The 15,989-nt window shown below is 43.3% G+C and overlaps 1 protein-coding gene across 13 annotated transcripts in view; it reads right to left on the minus strand.

Moving 5' to 3' along the window:
• Positions 1 to 15,989, minus strand: part of MARCH8 (membrane associated ring-CH-type finger 8) — a 376,426-nt gene that overhangs the window by 314,714 nt on the left and 45,723 nt on the right. For 6 of the 13 annotated variants that reach the window (XM_029609221.1, XM_029609213.1, XM_029609219.1 and 3 more), the window contains exon 2: positions 2,591 to 2,691. The exons of the other annotated variants lie outside the window; for them this stretch is intronic. The gene's annotated coding sequence lies outside the window, so the exon portion shown is untranslated. The remainder of the gene's footprint in view (positions 1 to 2,590; positions 2,692 to 15,989) is intronic. 13 annotated transcript variants of the gene reach the window in all.

Raw genomic sequence — 15,989 nt, forward strand, 5'->3', positions numbered from 1 at the left:
CTTTTAATTTTTAATTTTTTGCATTTGGTTTCAAATCTCATTTTGTTTTCTAAAAATTTTGTGTTTTATGTTAAAAAAAAATTTAAAAAAAAACAAATTATGTATTTTCTAATTACTCCAAGACATTCATCTTGATACAAGAAACATAGAATCGAGAAGTACAATTTTTGGAATAGGGAGGAACTATCCTCACTAAATAGTTGATTTTGGGTGTTAGTTTGATTACTTGCAACGTGCTCCAGTGTAAGTGGTGCCAAGTGGTCCCCACAGGGAGGAGCCCTGTGGGGACTCACCACGACAGGCGGGGTCTCAGCAGTGATGGACACCAGGAGGCAATAGTTTTATTGTACAGCAAAGATAACCCGAGGAGCAGGTTGATAGACTCAGTCCAGAGTAGATGACCTGCAAGCTGGTCTCTCCGGTAATGGCCCGCAGCGCGCAGTAATCTGGGGAATACTTCCTCTTTATGGGGCTTGCGCAGGTTATCTCCGGTAGTGATCTGCAGTGCGGGGTAGGCCGGAGGCTGGAAGTTGCACAAGACAGTATGAATCTGGTAGTGGTCTGCAGCGCGGGGTAACCCGGGGAATACTTCCTCTTGATGAGACTTGAGCAGGCTGTCTCTGATAGTGGTCTACAGTGCGGGGTAGGCCGGAGGCTGGTGGTAGAAGTTTACCAAGACAGTGTGGATCCAGCAGTGGTCCGCAGAGCGGGGTAACCTGAGAATCCACACAGCGAAGGAAGAGGAAGTTGTAGAGCACATCCAGTACTCACTCTGAACTGAAGTAGCCAGCTGTAGCCAGGAGCACAGAAGGGTTGTCCGTGGAATCAGTATAGAGACTCACTGGGTTGGAGAAATGAGGCAAGTAGAGATGGCTCTCTGAGGAGCGGATAATCCTGAGTGCGGCAAGGCCCCAGAGGAGCAGGTACCAAGATCACTCCGACAGGAACACAGGAACACCGAAGCGAAGTCCCAGAATGGTGGAATTGAGCAGGACGGGAATCCTTGCTAACTCGTAGGTAGTATGGCCCGATGAGATTATATACACGTAGGCAGTGATGTCATGCGGTGGGAACGCCCCCAAGGTTCTCGCCATGATGTGGTTAAGAAGGGGGCAGGCACACACGCGTGTCCTAAATCACCCCAGAAGTAAGATGGCTTCCGGGAGCGCCATGGAGGTCAGCGTGCAGAAGCCGAGGCGGCCATCCTCCCCAGACTCAGAGCTGCAGGGCAAAAAGAGGTGAGCAGCAAAGGTCGCAGCCGTCTGCGACCGACGGGCGCAACAAGAATGTTAGGAATTATTAGGAAGGGAATGGTTAATAAAACGGAAAATGTCATAATGCCTCTGTATCGCTCTATGTTGAGACCGCACCTTGAGTATTGTGTACAATTCTGATCGCCACATCTCAAAAAAGATATATTTGCGAAGGAGAAGATACAGAGAAGGGCGACCAAAATGATAAAGGGGATGGCACAGCTCCCCTATGAGGAAAGGCTGAAGAGGTTAGGGCTGTTCAGCTTGGAGAAGATGGCTGAGGGGGGATATGATAGAGGTCTTTAAAATCATGAGAGGTCTTGTACGAGTAGATGTGAATCGGTTATTTACACTTTCGGATAATAGAAGGACTAGGTGGCACTCCATGAAGTTAGCAAGTAGCACATTTAAGACTAATCAGAGAAAATTATTTTTCACTCAATGCACAATTAAGCTCTGGAATTTGTTGCCAGATGATTATGGTTAATGCAGTTAGTGTAGCTGGGTTTAAAAAAGGTTTGGATAAGTTCTTGGAGGAGAAGTCCATTAACTGCTATTAATCAAGTTGACTTAGAAAATAGCTACTGCTATTACTGGCATTAGTAGCATGGGATCTTCTTAGTGTTTGGGTACTTGCCAGATTCTTGTAGCCTGGTTTGGCCTCTGTTGGAAATAGGATGCTGGGCTTGATGGACCCTTGGTCTGACCCAGCATGGCAATTTCTTATGTTCTTAAAGTCTAGATCAAACTTAATCCAGATTCCGCATAGGACACAGTATACAATCAGTTCTCATTTTGCTCACTGACATGTGACTAAATATGGATTATGGAGATTCAGGTCTACTGATCCTTCTTGACCTCTCACCCTCATTTGATATAGTCAATCATCAATCTTGCTGAAAAGACTGGCTAGCCTAGATATCTGTCTCAGTGCATTAAACTGGCTTAAAACCTTCTTGACTAGAAGACCCAAGACTAACCTAAGACACAGCATCCTCCAAAACCTGATCCCTGCAATGGGGTATATCCCAAAGCTCCCCATAATCCCCATTAGAACTGCCATACTGGGTCAGACCAAAAATCCATCAAGCCCAGTATCCTGTTTCCATATCCAAGTCACAAGTATGTGGCAGGATTCCAAATAATAGCTAAGATTCCATGCTGGTTATGCCCGGGAATAAGCAGTGGCTTTCCCCAAGTCTATCTGCTTAACAGTTTATTGCTTGACATTAATGAACTTGTCCAAACCTTTTTTTAAACCCAGTTACACTAACTTCCTTTACTAATTCCTGCATCAATGAAGTCCAGAACTTAATTGTATTAAAAAGAATACTCACTCTTTAAAAGACCTCCAGTCCCTTGTCGCCATCATAAGTACTTTTTGTCTCAAAGTATACATCTTTGCTGACATATAGTTCCTCCTTCCTCTCACAGAAACCTGGAACAGAATAGCACTTCTCAACAATTGCCTGGATGATTGACAACTGGACTTCCGTTAAACAAAAACAACCAAACACTCTCCCCCCCCCTTATTCTAGAACAGATGTGTTCTAATCGGTCCTAAGGGGTTCCCAGCCAGTCAGGTTTTCAGGATATTCCTAACGAATATGCATGAGAAATATTTGCATGCACAGGAGGTAGTCCTGGGGGGGATCCCATAGGACCAGTTTGAGCACCCATGTTTTAGAGGACATCTCCCTATAACTGCAAGAAAATATCAAAAGCCTAGGAGTCATATTTGACTTTGCCCTGACCTCTGGACAAGCAGACAGTAGCAGTTAAAAAAAACAAACCTTCTAGTGACTCTGTATGGAGCAGAGATTCCCTTTTATTCTTATGTGATTTAGGAAAGAAGATAGGTAGTGATGTGAAAAGCTGAAACTACTTTATCTAGGAACTTAGGATGATTCCAGAGTGCTACCTTGTGATAAAATTGCAAGTAAGGAGAGAAGTGAACTAAGGCCTGTAGTGCGCTTACTCTTCGGGCCAAAGTTGTTGTTATGAGAAAAAACACTTTCCAAGTGAGCTATTTCTTTTTTTTTAATTTTTTATTTATGCATTATATAAATTTACAAGCATCCACTTGTGTAGGAATATCCTACAACACAGACTTAGTAATAGTTAACAGAAAACATAATATTTATATATATCATAATAAACTTTTGCATTGTAGTCAAATAGAAGAAAAACTGGAGAGCTTATTGTAGAGTGATAAACAAACTGAAAAAACTATTATCAGGAAATATCTAATTACACCTAAACAACGTGCTTATATGGAACTAGGATGGAAGTCCAGGAACACTCTCATCTGTATTGGATCGAAAAAAAATACATATCGTTGTCCCTGATACATTAAACATTTACATGGAAATTGCAGTTTAAAAGTTATTCCTTTCTGTACAGTCTCTCCTCTTAACCCCAAAAAGGTTTTTCTTCTTAATTGAGTTTGTTTCACTAAATCTTGGTAACACCATACTTTTTGACCAAAAAATAACATCTGGCTATTTCTAAAATATTGCTTGAAGATATTATTTTTATCCATTAGAAATGTAAATGTAACCAGGTGTCTACGATATGATACAACCAAATCCTGTGATGAATTCAAAAGAGTAGTTAAATCAGGTATATCTTGTTCTTTTGCATTTTCTTGTCTCTCTTCAGTGGGATATAGATAATAAGCCTTTGATATCACCAGTTTAAGTTCTTCTGGAATCTTTAATATTTGAGAGACATACAACCTAAATAATTATATTGGGGAAATGTTCTTCAAAACTGGAAAATTTAAGAATCTTAGGTTGTGAGCTCTCAATGCATTTTCAATTTTTTCAAGTCTTTTGTTAACATCCATATCATTTTGAATAATTGCAGTATTTGATTTCTCAACTTCTATTACTCTTTCTTCCATTCTCTCAATTTTATTTTTCTGTGTCATTATTTCCATAGCATTGTCCTTAACTTGTTGTTTAACTTCAATGACTTCTTTAGTTAATCTCAAAATCACTTTTTCTAAGGATTGGAGAGCTTTCCAGATTACATTTAATGATATTTCAGGTTCAGATAATATCTTTATTTGCTGTGAGGGAACCTGGCTCCCTTCTTTATCCACGCCCGCTGCTAGGCCGACACCATTTCCAATACCAACAGATCTTATCCCTGCAGCAAGGTCTAGTCCTGTACCTCCCTCTGTTCCTCCGGGTACTACCTTGTCTTCATGCACTTGCATGTTAAATCCTTCCAGAACTCCAGCCTGTTCAGGTAGTTTGGCCTCTCCCCGGATTATCTCCGTTGGACTCTCATCACTCTGCAGGCTCCTTTCCTCGTCGTGTCCTGGAGGTGCCAGTCTTTTCGGTGATCCGGGGCTTAATGATATTTCGGTCAGGGAAGTACGCTCACGTTCCAAAGCTTGTTCCCTAACGGCCCACTCACCCGGTATAAGCGGAGGTGCGAAGCGAAAAAACTTCCAATTCTGGGTTGCAATGACTCCAGAGGGGTAGAGGTATTCTCTCCAGTCCTCACCCGGGCTTTACACTTTGTATGGGGCATATCGGAAACGGTAAAGAAAAAGCAATGAATCAGGAGCTCCTCACACCGTGACCGTTCAGGTCGCCATCTTGGAAAGCTCTCCTCCTCCCCAAGTGAGATATTTCAAATGCAGAGATTGTAGTTGTTTAAAGGAAGTGTTCATTAGAGCTGACAAAACCTCATTTAAATCCCAGGGTACCGGGGATTTCCGGATTGAAGGATGAAGATTAAAGAGGCCTCTCATGAAACGAGTCACTAAAGAGTGAGAAGCTACCGAGAAGTCATTGTCCCTCTCATGATAAGCAACTATAGCACTTAGGTGGACTCTGACTGATAATGTCGCCAAGTCCATCTCGGAGAGGTGAAGCAACTAATTGAAGATTTCTTTAGATGCCGAGGAAAAATGCCCTGACTTTAACACTATTTGGTATATCTTTTCCATTTGAAGGAGTAGTTACATCTGGTTGATGACTTCCTTGCTGCTATTGTAATTCGCTGAATATCTGCTGAAAGAGTCAAGCACTGCAAGATCTCGTGTTCAACATCCAGACCATCAGGTGGAGGGAAAAGTGTAGAGGATGAAGAAGTGAGCCCCCTTCCTGAGTGAAGAGATTTGGGTCTTGATCGAAATCTAATGGATCACTTTCGGAGTACTGTACCAGGGTTGCTTCAGCCATATGGGTGCTATGAGTATCATGCGAGATCTGTCCTGGATTATCTTCTGAACGGTTCTTGAGATGAGAGGAACTGAAGGAAATGCATATAGGAGACCTCTCAACTACGACATTGGGAAGGTGTCCTGGGTCCTTCTGAGTCAACTTGGATGCACGGAACAGAACTGAGGAACTTTCAGATTCTGCTCTCTGGTGAAAAGATCTATCCAAGGACGACTCCACTGTAGAAAGATTTGGTCTGCCACTGAAGCATTGAGCAACCATTCGTGGGGATGAAATATTTTTCTGAGATGGTCGGCTAACGTGTTTGCTATACCCAGTAAGTATGTCGCTCTCAAGGTTATTGAGTTGAGGGCCCACTCCCAGATCCAAACTGCCTCTCTGCAGAGAATCTAGGATCCTGATCTGCCCTGCTTGTTCACGTAAAACATGACTACTTGATTGTCCATATGAATCATGAGGGCATGACATTGTAGCAGATGTGTAAAAGCCATTAGAGCATATCTCATGGCCATGAGTTCCAGGAGATTTATCTGGTAAGCTAGTTCATCCGTGAACACTGGCCCTGAGTCTTCTAATGGAGAAGATGCGCTCCCCAACCTTACATGGAAGCATCTGTGGTGAGGACTAGGGTGTGGGTTGGGTCTTGAAGAGGAACTCCTACAGTTAGAACGTCCGGATCTAACCAGCAGCGAATGTCCTTCCTCATGGAGTCTGACAAGGTTACTATGGTGGACATTGGTTGAAGAAACTGGATCCATTGCACTTCCAGTGCCCATTGGAGGTGCCGCATGTGTAGTCGAGTGTGAGGTACTACATGGATGGCTGCCGCCATGTGACCCAATAGTACAAGGACTTGGCGGGCAGTGATGCTTGATCTGAGGAGAAATTCTGTACACAGATGTTGAATCCACTTGATCCTCTCCCTAGGGACGGAAGGCACAAGACTGGATAAAGTCTATTCTGGCCCCTATGAACTGTAGAATTTGAGTACATAAGAACATAAGAAATTGCTATGCTGGGTCAGACCAAGGGTCCATCAAGCCCAGCAGCCTGTTTCCAACAGAGGCCAAACCAGGCCACAAGAACCTGGCAATTACCCAAACACTAAGAAGATCCCATGCCACTGATGCAATTAATAGCAGTGGCTATTCCCTAAGTAAATTTAATTAATAGCCATTAATGGACTTCTCCTCCAAGAACTTATCCAAATCTTTTTTGAACCCAGCTACACTAACTGCACTAACCACATCCTTTGGCAACAAATTCCAGAGCTTTATTGTGCGTTGAGTGAAAAAGAATTTTCTACAATTAGACTCAAATGTGCTACTTGCTAACTTCATGAAATGCCCCCTAGTCCTTCCATTATTCGAAAGTGTAAATAACCGATTCACATCTACTCGTTCAAGACCTCTCATGATCTTAAAGACCTCTATCATATCCCTCCTCAGCCGTCTCTTCTCCAAGCTGAACAGCCCTAACCTCTTCAGCCTTTCCTCATATGGGAGCTGTTCCATCCCCTTTATCATTTTGGTTGCCCTTCTCTGTACCTTCTCCATCGCAACTATATCTTTTTTGAGATGCGGCGACCAGAATTGTACACAGTATTCCAGGTGCGGTCTCTCCATGGAGTGATATAGAGGCATTATGACATTTTCTGTTTTATTAATCATTCCCTTCCCAATAATTCCCAACATTTTGTTTGTAATTTATTAGGAAGCCTAGAGATCCCAAGCAACATTGTTTCTAGATGCTGACGTAGGGATATTTGGTCAGGAGAAATTATCAGCCAATCGTCCAGATAAGGAAACAGTTGAACCTCCCGATGCCTTAGGTGAACTACTGCCACAGTCAGACATTTGGTGAACACTCTGGAAGCTGAGGATAGACCAAAAGGTAGAACCTTTTATTAGTAGTGCTTGGAATTCACCTGGAAGCACAGAAACCGCCAACAGGAGGGGTGTATTGGAATATGGGTGTATGAATCTTTGAGATCCAATGAACACATCCAATCCTTATGTTGTGTGAATAATAGGACTAACTTGAGGGGTGTCATCTTGAATTTCTATTTCTGAAAGTATTTGTTTAGGGATCATAAGTCCAGAATAGGTTGGAGACCCCCATTAGCACTTCAGAATGAGAAAGTATTGGGAATAGCATCCTGAGTTGATTTGGTGCTTGGAGTAAGGTCTGGATAACTTGTTCCAGAAGAGGTAACTGAGAAGCATCCTTTAAAAGGCTGGTGTAATGAGGAAGAGAAGATTGGGAGAGGAAATTCAGATGAAAACCCTTGCAGATGATTTGAAGTGATGCAGCTCCATTCTGAGAAAGATTTTTGTATTCTTCCCCATACTGGAAGGTAAGGCTGTGGCAGGTCTTTCCTCAAAAAGATGGTGGAGGCTTTTGAAAAGATGGCTGTTTGTTGTTTCCTGTCTCTTTGGCATCCTCTAGGTTGAGCCAGTTGAGATTGAGAATGCGGCTGTTGATATGGTTGGAATTGTTGAGAACTGTAGGGTAGGAAACTCTTGTATGGTTTCCACTGGTAGTAGTAAGGTTTGCCGTATTGCTGATAAAAACATCTTGCTGTCTCTTGATAAGCTTCTGACAGGGACTGAACTGCCACGTTTTGTTCTTTTAACTGGGCTAGAGTATATTTGAATGTGTTGCCGAATAAGTTATCTCCCATGCAAGGTAGATTGGCTAGCTTGTCATGAACGTCTTCCCTGATGAAGCTAGAATGGAGCCAGGCTATACGTCAAACAGCAATAACAGTGTCAGAAGTCCTAGATGATGTTTCAAAGGACTCATATACCGCTCTAAGTAAATGATGTAATCCTTCCTGCATGTCGTAAAATGGTTGAGGAGTAAGTTGTTGACCCATTTCTGTACATAGAAAGGGCTTTAGTAATTGTAAGGACTCGCACAGATACTACACTATATAAAACTGGTGTTGTAATTGGGAAGTCAACATTGCACTCTGAAACGTCTTTTTAGCGTATTCATCCTGAAGTCTGTTCTCTTTTAGTGGAGAAGTAGATGCATGGAGCCTAGATTTCTTCGCCTGCTTCATTGCCAACTCAACTACCACCAATGCATGAGGGAGTTCGACGACTCTGTAAGTAACAGACTTCTGTAATGTGAATTTTAAATCCAGTTTCCTAGAAACAGGTGGAATTGAATGAGGGAACTCCCACATCTTGAATAGTACAGAGTCCTACAATTTATGAAATGGCAGAACCGGTATGTCCAGGATATTTAGGATTCCAAATACCTCTTCCTGAGGATCAGGCAATTTGCGGACTTCCACGCCTAGTAAGTTGCCGAGCTTCTCCATGAATCGTAAGATCCTCTGGAGGAGAGGAGTGGTCCAGCGGCTCTTCTGGGGGATTGGATGGAATACCAGTTGATCTCTCAGGGAAACGGTCCTGTGGATAGTCTTGAGGCATTGACTGAGGTGAATTTGGCTAACTATCTTGTTTCTCATCCAAAACTGGTGACGGTAGTGCCTCCAGAGAGGGAGGAGTGTGGGCTGGAACCCCATCTCCGTCTGGGCCAGGGAGATGTGGAGGAGAGACCTCTGGATGTAAGGAAGAAAAGAGGTATTTTATGATGGAAGATATCTGATCTATGGCCTCTTGCGAGCAACTGGCCTGTAGATCTGTAGGAGGCTTTGGATGTTGTAGTCTCTACTGAGGAGAATGGGAACTTGTTCCTCAAGGATGTACCCTTGCAGCTAGAATGTTTGAGGAGGGTTGAAGCTCCCAGGATCCCTGTTCTCATGGAGGAGGTCTATGTCTCAGAGAGAGTTCTTCCTGAAGGATGAACCACTGAAGGTGTGAACGGGAGCATAACCCCGAATATTCTAAATGGCTCTCCTGAGACGAGGCTGACCTTGAGCTGATAGAAACAGGTTTTGGAGGAGATACCCAAGGGTGCTGCAACAATATATTTAGTATGGGGTCCATATTGCATCCAGAGGAAGATGGGGATCTGCTTTTATGCTCCGTGGGCTCTGGACCCTTTGGGAAACGCTTTTCCCAAGCAAGACATTGGGGTTGAGAGAGCTCTTTTCTTTCGATGACGCATGCATCGATAAATCTTTCTGATGCGAAGAGGGGCCGTGCGTCGGATGGTGTGACTACATTAATGCACCGTAGAGTGCAGTGCAATTTGCATTTAGACTGCTCGTGTCAGCTTTTGCCCTGAGATCTGCACCGGACAGTAGCAGCGCATTTTTTATCAGACACCTTCTTAAACACTTGTGTGGACACATCCTGGAGTTTGGTGGTGGATGCACTTACTTTGTCCTTGCACCTGTCTTTCAGCAGCGCAGATATCAGGACACCGCGCAGGATGATCTGCAGGTCCGGATTTGGACTTTTTTGGTTCCGCCTCGACCTCAGGCCCTGTCCTAGCTGAATATTTCTTTCTTTTTAGATCCACCAAAATGGATCTTCTGGCCACGTCGTGGGGAATGGATTTTGGTCCCAGGGACGATAAGATAGAGCGCCTCAGAGAAGGCGCACAACTCCCTGAGGCTGATGAGGTCCTTTCCCGGTCCTGGAGGCTAGCTATCTTTGCTGCTCTCTGCCTCTGAGCCCTGGGAGACATACGGCCACAGACTCTGCACGAAGCCTGGTTGTGGTCCAGGTCAAGGCAGATATATCAATAATTATGATTGTCAGTGTTGGACATATGTCCGTACTGACAATATTTAAACCCAGTCTTCTTCGAGGACATATTAGCACTGAAAAGTGCTGTTTTGGGGATCGCTAGCGCGAAGAGGAAGAGAACAAAAAAATCTGAAGAGAGACGATGGAGAAAATAAGTCTGTGCCTGAGCGTGGAAAAAAACAAACTGAAGAGATCGATGCTGCACAGGCGCAGCAGAACAAACACTTTATCTTGGAGAAGGAAATGTCTGCAAGAGCAAGCCGATGATGTCACCCAAATCGCATGGCTAATTCAGCCTGCTTATCAATGGAAAACAATTGCATCCATTGCTACAACCAAATGATCACAAAACAGTTATGAAACCTGTGGGTACTTACACAGCTAGACCACTGCACTGTATGGCACTACCTCAAAAGACAATAACCAAACTACAGACACTCTGAAATGTCACTACCAGAACAATTACCAGCAGCAGAAAATGGGAATGAACTTCTCCCTTCCTATGCTCACTGCATTACTTCTAATATCCTTGAGCACTAAATTAAATCCTCTCTTTTACATTCAAGGCATTGAAGGACATCAGCTTCACTTATTTGACAGATAACCTTTTAATTTATCACCCCACCCAAAACCTGTGATCTAGCCAAAAACAATGTCTGACCACTCCCTCTCTCAAGACCCTCCAGAAAAAAAAATCCAGCTCTAGAACCTTCAAGAGAATAGAACCCAATCTAGGGAATTCTCTTTCCCTTACACCCTTCAAGTCACAAATGAATATATAGTCTTTCATCATATCGAAAGGGCTGTCAGGAATAGTTTGCCTTTTTTGCAGATAATACCACAATCTGTAACAGGGTGGACAGCCAGGAAGAAGTAGAGAACATTAGGAAGGATGTAGCGAAGCTCAAGGAATGATATAAGGTCTGGCAGCTAAGATTTAATGCTAAAAAATGCAGAATAATGCATTTAGGGGCTGATGCAATGCAGTGCGCTCAGCCTAGCGCACTGTTTAACCCGCTGTCAGACGCAGGTTAAATAGGCGCTAATCCACCCCCTAATGCAATAGAGGGATTAGCTCCTATTTAACTCGCGTCTGACATGGAGTAAATGAGTTAGCGCTCATCATATGCAAATGCATGTGAATGAGGTTATTACTCATTCACTCCAAATGCAACAAAATAAATGTGTGTCTCAGATGCACATTTATTGCTCAGATATTAACGCTTGGCTGGAGCAGGTGTTAATAGCTGAGCACACTGAAAAAAAGTACAGAAAAGCAGAAAAAAATGCTTTTCTGTTCTTTTTTTTTTTTTATGTTTAAAAAAAACCAAAAGACTTCTGCCAGCCGCTTTGAACTCCGACGCTGATATGCCGGTAACTGCGCGACCCAATTTGTTTATTGCATGGCGCCCCCCTTGCAGGCGTCATGCGTGCACTAAGAAAGCAGGCGCTGAAAAGTCAGCGCTCGCTTTCTGCAAATTTTGTTGCATCGGCTCCTTAGGATGCAAAATCCAAGGGAAAGATACATTATTGGAAGTGAAATTCTTCTAAGCACAAAGAACGGGATTTGAGAGTAATTGTATCTGATGATCTTAAAGTGTCCAAACAGGTAAATAATGTGACAGTAAAAAGCCAAAAAGATGCTTGGCTGCAAAGAGAGATGAATGGTCAGCAGAAAAAGGGAGGTGATATTGCACTTCTGGCGAGATCTCACTTGGAATACTGTGTTCAATTCAGGAGACTGCACCTTCAAAAGGCTAAAAACAGGATGAAGTCAGTTCAGAGGGTGGCTATTAAAATGATGCATGGTATTCGTTCTAAGGCATATAGGGATAAATTTAAAAATCTAAACATGTATACCTTAGAGGAAAGGCGAGATAGGGGAGATATGATAGAGACATTCAAATATCTCCAAATTTTCCATGCACAGGAGGTGAGCCTTTGTCAATGAAAAGGAGGCTCTAGAACAAGGGGTCTTGAGATGAGGTTGAAAGGGGGTAGACTAAGGAGTAATCTTAGGAAATATTTCTTTACACAGTGGATCAGCTCCCCAGTGGAAGTGGTGAGAGAAAACCAATGACTGATTTCAAGAAAGCATGGTATAATTACAGGGGATCTCTAAGACGGTAACTTTTCAAAAAGGCGCGGGGGCGCACATGTGCGCATTTGCCAGCTTGCGTGCAGAGACGCGTCCATTTTATAACATATGCGTTTATATGGGCGCATGTTATAAAACAGTCTGGATATGCATACATGCGTGTGCAATTTTAAACGGATGCACACGTGCGCACAAATGCTACTTCTGTGTAAGTGTTGAATTTTATAAGGGATGCGCACCACCGCCATTCTCTATTTTCCCAGTTCATTCCCAGTTCGCCCAGTTTAGGGATAGGACTTGCAACCCCCCTCCCCCCCAGTTTAATAGCCTCCTATTTCCAGGGAAAGCTCTGAGAGAGCGATGGTAACTCACAATTGTTTGTAGCAGCAATAGCTTCCAGGCAGTAGAGAATCTTCAGAATGACCAGGAACATGGGCCCTCGAGGAGCGAGTGCCGTTTCCTATCTGCAATCTGAAAGTAAAGAAAAGAGCGAGGCCCCCGAGGAGCAGGTACCTCTGGTAAGTCCGAGGAGGCAGAGTAGCTTGGAGGAAACCTAGCCGAATCCATATCCGAATCCTCTCCTTGCTAACTCAGTTAGATAGTGAATTAGAGACCTTTAAATATTGGAAGCGGATGATGTCATCTCAGGGGGACGCCCCTGAGGGTTCGCGCCATTGCTGGTACTTCAATCGGAGCGTGCGCCCTAGGTCATCAGGCAACATGGCGGATTTGCAATGTCAAGCTGGTCCGGGGACGCCGGAGGGAGATGGCACGGAGACACTGCGGCAGCCAGCCGTCCATCAGACCCCGAGGGAGTCGCCACAGAGGTAAAGAGGGCAGAGTGAGGGCGTCGAGCAGCGACTGACGCAACAGCAGCGTTGCACGTCTGCTTTTGTGGAGTTAGGGAGCCTGCCAGGAAGAGCTTCTGATGGGCGTGGCCAACTTCAAATGCTACATAGGTGGTACTAAGCAGCAGCTACTTTGGCTGATTGGCGGGACTCAAAACCCCACATCAGCGGCCCTTCCAGTGCTTTCATTAATGGGGGTAGAACTGCAGGTGTTTTGGCCCACACTGGCTTCCAGAAGTTGCTGGAGGCCTTGACACATTGCATTTGCAGCTTTGGAGCTGTTCTTTAATCATCCTAAAATTAGGGTGAAAATTGTTTTAAAACAATTTTACGCCCAGCTTTCTTAACAGATATAACAGATTGCTACTCCTCACGGAGAACCTTAACAGATTGCTACTCCATAGCAGATTTCTAACAGATTTCCAACAGCTGCAGAGCACAGGAGCCTCAGCAAGCATGGTGCCAAAGGAGAGAAGAGAAGCCTGGGGCCACCACCAGTCAGGAGAAATGCTTTTGCAATGGGGGAGAAGAGGGAGATTCTCACTGAGGATATGGGGATGCTGCTGAGTAGGTGAGTGGGAGAACCTGCTTATTATTTCATTTTCCTGGCTTCTATCCACCAAAATAAACTCCAATATTTACTCAAAAATAATGAGTTACATTTTTTTCCACTGATTTTCTCCTGTTTTTGTTTTTCTCATAATAAACCCTGATAAATTCCTGGGAAAACTTTTAAAAATAAAAACCGAAAATGAAGGCCCCTATCCATGAAGTATCTGTAATGTTATTGTACTAGATGATTTCCATGACTGAACAGATATGTTTTCATAATACCGCAACCCTCTTATGTAACTGTAATCTGCTTTGAAGCAACCAGAAAATGTGGAATAGAAATCCAAAATTAAAAATGTTAATTCACTCAAAGCTGCTCACTTTCAGCTATTGTTTGTGAACAGCAAAACAAAATTCTCCACAAGGCATATCTAACACAAGTTTGATTAAGGTGGCCTTCCCCTCTCAAGACGACCTCTGCTGGATAGGATGTGAGGGGACATTATTACCCTAGGATCCAGAAATTCTGGAGGGAAATATGTGGTGTGGTGCAGGTGGGTGACAGGGGTAATGCATGTAAGCAGTCCAAACCTCTTTATTCTAAGTCTGATCCCAACAGTTATTGTTTGGGGCCACAAAGCAAACCTAATGCAGAGATTATTCCTAGTGGGGAGAAATGACTGTGTCAAGATGGAAGAATCTTGCGTCCCTGATTTCTGTGGCTGGTTCCAGAGTTTGAAATATTCTGGCTGCTGATCTTAATGAAAAGGTACAAAAGGCTCAAAAGGTTTAGGTGCCAGCCACTGCACATTATTATAAAAGACAGAAGAACGGAGTAAGCAACATAAAGTTACCTTGAAAGGGTGATCTGATTTAAAGCTTTGCTTCTCTCGTCACTGGATGAGGAGGGGAAAGAGGCAAATTGGGTTCTTCCAGCTTTTTATGCAAAACATGTTACATTATAAACTTGTTCAACTCATCTTCACTGGATTCATGCAACAATTCAGTCTAAATGGGAATTGTATTAAGAAATACACGTCCTGTTCTAAACTGGTATGCGCTTTTAGTTTAAGCATGCAGCTGGAAAGTCCAGAATAATAATTTTAAAAAAAGGTATTAAAAGCCAGAAAAAAATAGGACAAGGAACACATGGAACAAAATGGATGATGATGCAGGTTTCTTTCCTATCAATATTATGCTCTCTTTGTGGTCTGAACTTACATTTCAATTGGTTTGCTGTATTGAGCATGATAATATCAAGACACAGTGCCTTTAGGGAATTGACAAAACTGCAGTACACATGCAGAAAGCAAAAGAGCAAACAATAAGGTTTCTCGACAACTTTTGCAAACTCTTTTTAACAAGGTTGTCTCTGGTGTGTCTTCCATGTCATATCCCGCACTGCTTCAGGTGCAAGTGTGTTGCAGTGTCATTCTCTGTACTGCTTGTGGTGCGAGTTTGCTGTACACTAGACTAGAATGTTCTGTAAGGCGTGCCCAGGAAATAACACTTTTCAACCTGTAATAATTATGCCAATGAATCTGTGAAAACCCGACAGCTCAGGAGTCAAAGTCCTGTGTGTTGTAAATATTTCCAAATGTCACAAGAGTTAAAGAAAAAAAAAAAATGACAGGCCTGATAGAAAGAGCTGTGTTCAGTCTAGACACGTATATATTGTACATGGACAGTTTCTTCCCAGCTGCTTAACAGAAGAGTTGTCTGACAAAGCCTCCAACGTCTTGGAATAAAGGTCTTCGCTAGAATGTCTGTTAAAAGCACATTAAAATGGGAATGAAATGGCTTAACTGTTTCTGGGAAAGAACAAACATTACATTTCAGCAGGGCTTCCCAAACCTGTCCTGGGGACCCCACAGCCAGTCACGTTTTCAGCATATCCACAAGGAATGTGCATGAGAAATTTGCATATACTGAGTCTCCCTAATATGCACATTTATCTCATACATAGGCCAATACTGTAAAGTGCGCTCGGCCAAGCACACTGTTTAACACGCAGTTGGCCGCACATTTTCGATGCTCGTCCATTACCCCTTATACTGTAAGGGGTTTAGTACATCAAAAACGCATGTCCAACCCCCCTCCCCCAAAACTAATAGCGCTCATCACATGCGATATTAAGTAGGAGGAACCAAAAATGTAAAAATAAACAAATAAATAATCTTTAAAAAAAAAAAATTGTGCTGGCCAGTCAGGTTAGGAAAGCGAACGCTCAATTTTACTGGCATCGGTTTTCCTAACCCATTGCTATCAGCGGGTTTGGAAAACCGACTCATCATTTAAATATAGTATCGCGCACCCAGCAGAGGTGGCTGGGCACGCGATGGGAGAGCGGGCGCTCAATACGGAGCGTC

The sequence above is a fragment of the Rhinatrema bivittatum genome, chromosome 7 (assembly GCF_901001135.1).
Source record: "Rhinatrema bivittatum chromosome 7, aRhiBiv1.1, whole genome shotgun sequence".
Taxonomy (NCBI): Eukaryota; Metazoa; Chordata; class Amphibia; order Gymnophiona; family Rhinatrematidae; genus Rhinatrema; species Rhinatrema bivittatum.